The sequence below is a fragment of the Alosa alosa genome, chromosome 17, assembly GCF_017589495.1.
Source record: "Alosa alosa isolate M-15738 ecotype Scorff River chromosome 17, AALO_Geno_1.1, whole genome shotgun sequence".
NCBI lineage: Eukaryota > Metazoa > Chordata > Actinopteri > Clupeiformes > Clupeidae > Alosa > Alosa alosa.
In genome coordinates this window covers 30,151,024-30,154,207 of record NC_063205.1, presented here as the reverse complement: position 1 = coordinate 30,154,207, position 3,184 = coordinate 30,151,024, and the positions used below count along the sequence as shown (strand labels likewise).

Here is a 3,184-nt window from a genome sequence, read left to right as displayed (position 1 = left end):
ACTCTGGCTCTAAATATCCCAATATAACAACTGAATTTGTTAAGACTGCTTGTTATGCTGCTCCTTGGTGTTGGAATTTGCTCCAAAAAGTTTTGAAGCTTTCTGTTTTTATCCCACTTGAACATTTTAAACAATTACTTGAACGATCCAAATTTGAACAGTGCACATGTTTCCAATGACCCCTTTATGCCATTTTTAAATTGTTTTTACATGCACTGTAAATCTGTTTTGTCTGTTGTCACTGGCTTTTTTTTTTTTTTTTTGTCTAGTCCTCACTTTCTTCTATGCTATTCTGTCCTTATTAGTCTTGTCATCAATGTTTCTGTGTAACTTGTGTATTTGTTGTCTCAGGGCTCCCTTGTAAAAAGAGTTTTGAATATCTCAATGGAACATCACCTGGTAAAATAAAGGATAAATAAAAAAATAAAAAATAGATACGTTAGTTTGCAAATTAGGTCAGACAGAACACAGAAAAATAGTTTTGTTTGCCCATGCTTCGCTGGTTTAACCTATGGGTTAAACATGATGAGAACGATGCAGACTTAATCAACTGATGGACTTCTGATCTACAATTTTAATTCACTTACATTTCTGACTGTGACATGATTTAAGCATACAGCAGTCCTGTAAAATATGTAATTTTAATGTAGCCCCAAATGATGGGCTATTAAAAAAAGGTCAGACTTTCTGCCCTACCACAATGTATGGTCACCGCACACTACTGTGTGTGTGTGTGTGTGTGTGTGTTAGGTTGATGGAGTGCGCACACAAACACACAACACAACTTATAACAATAACTTACAGTAACACTTTATAATAACTACACACAATTCATCATTTGATAAGCATTTGTATTAGTAAATGGTTTGCTCGTAATTTGTAAAGTATTACTCCTATGTTAATTCTCATCAATAAAGCATTTGTACTCAGTTATAAATGGTTTATTCATATTAAGTATAAGTATAAGTGGCCTACTGGTTAGGGCTTAGGACTTTTAACCGAACGGTTGCCGGTTTGAACCCCGACCAGTAGGAACGGCTGAAGTGCCCTTGAGCAAGGCACCTAACCCTTCACTGCTCCCAGAGCGCCGCTGTAGCAGGCAGCTCACTGCGCCAGGATTAGTGTGTGCTTCACCTCACTGTGTGTTTACTGTGTGCTGAGTGTGTTTCACTCATTTACGTATTGGGATAAATGCAGAGACCAAATTTCCCTCAGGGAATCAAAAGAGTATATATACTTACTTATTATACTTAATGACTCTCCTATTGCATGGTGTGGCTTGAGTATGGTTTGCTTGAAAAAGACCCTGTTGGGGTGAAACATTGCCATCTTTTATTTACAGTTTGGAAGCTAATCCGGTGTGTGGACATTCTCTTTTGTTTCACCTTGAGCAATAATTGTGACCTCACTTGTTTGAAGAAGACATATCTGCTGAATTAATAAAGGTGCTGCCCCATAAGTCTTCACACGCAGGAAGACTTTACACACACAAACACACACACACACACACACATAATTTATCTGACCATGTGTGTTACGGTCCAATAGCCTTTTCCCAGCATCCTTGTTCCTGAAACATGATGAATCAGTCTGCACACACACAGACACACACACACACACAGACACCTGGGAACTCATAAAGATGTCAGGAGCATTGTTGCTTTATTCTCTCTTTCCACAGATTTGTGAGTTGTGTGTAAGAGAGAGACAGACAGACACAGAGAGAAACAGAAAGAGAGAGAGAGTGTGTGTTTGTGTGTGAGAGAGAGTGTGTGTGTGAGAGAGAGAGAGATTGAGTAGGGAGTGTGTATGTGTGTGTGAGGGAAAGGGGGGGGGGGGGGGGGGCGTGTTTGTGTGTGTAAAAGAGATTATGTAGTGTGTTTGCTTTCACAGCTGTGATGGTCGGATCAGTAATGGTCAAGTAGCCTTTTCACAGCGATCTACCTGAGAATGTGGCAGCATCCTTGTTCCTGGAACATGAAGTAAGTTACACAAGTTACACACACACACATGTAAGTTACACAAACACGCACACATATATGTGTATATATTTGTATATATACATATATATATTTTTACATATTTGTATATATTTTGTTATGTGGAAGTACTGGTTTAAGTAAGACACGGTGTGTGTTCGATTGCTTCAAAATCTAAGTTAGTTTTGGGAGGGAGAGAAAATAATCTGATTAAATAACAGAGTAATCCAGGAGATCTATGAATACACTACTGTATCCAATCTAGGAACAGGGTTGGGTAGTAACGGATTACATGTAATCTGGATTACGTAATCAGATTACAAAAATCAAGTAACTATAATCAGCCCAGATTACAATAAAAAAAAAATGTGTAATCAGATTACAGTTACATTGTTGGGGATTACCTGATTACATTTTATCATGCAACCAATGCAACTTTTTTTATGATAGCCTCACTATCTTTTAATTTGACAAGCTTCGGGCTTGCCGCCGGTTCGATCCCCGACCAGTAGAAAAAATGTGGGCGGGGAAGTGGTTGAGCACTGCTCTCCCATGCCCACATCCACGGCTGAAGTGCCCTTGAGTAAGGCACCTAACCCCTCACTGATCCCCGAGCGCCGCTGTAGCAGACAGTGTGACACCTCACTGTGTGGTCATTGTGTGCTTCATCTCACTGTGTGTTCACTGTGTGCTCTGTGTGCTTCACGGATTGGGAGACCAAATTTCCCTCATGGGATCCAAAGGGTATCTATACTTACTTACTAACTTATTTACTATTGGGGCAGGTCTCTCGGCACACTGCCTGATCTTTTCCTCCTAATCTTAATATAGCCTCTTGTTTTAGTGTTACCGTTTACTTTGAAAAAGTCACCAGGTCCCCCTGGTTGAAAAACATCCTGAAGGAATCATTTTCTCACCCCCACAATTGAAATGGACATGGTGTCATTCAATCTCAGGCCATGTCCCTGGGTCAAAAAAATCCAGCGAAAGCTAAATTCATTGTCCAGGTGTGCCCTTATAAAGGTTAAGCTGAGTTGTGCATGTTTGGAGAATAGTGATCCATGATCACATCCATAATGACTAAGTGATAAATTTTGGGATGGGGTGAAAATTTCAACCACCAAAACACCACCACCAAAGTGGAGAATAGCTATAGAAATGTATTAGTTTTGGGTGTTTTTCAGACAATGGGACCTGGTGACCTC

The 3,184-nt window shown here is 39.8% G+C and overlaps 1 protein-coding gene across 1 annotated transcript in view; it reads left to right on the top strand.

Moving 5' to 3' along the window:
- Nucleotides 1-3,184, top strand: part of LOC125310323 (mucin-19-like) — an 85,229-nt gene that overhangs the window by 11,032 nt on the left and 71,013 nt on the right. The window contains 1 exon segment of the mRNA XM_048267623.1: nucleotides 1,894-1,982. The gene's annotated coding sequence lies outside the window, so the exon portion shown is untranslated.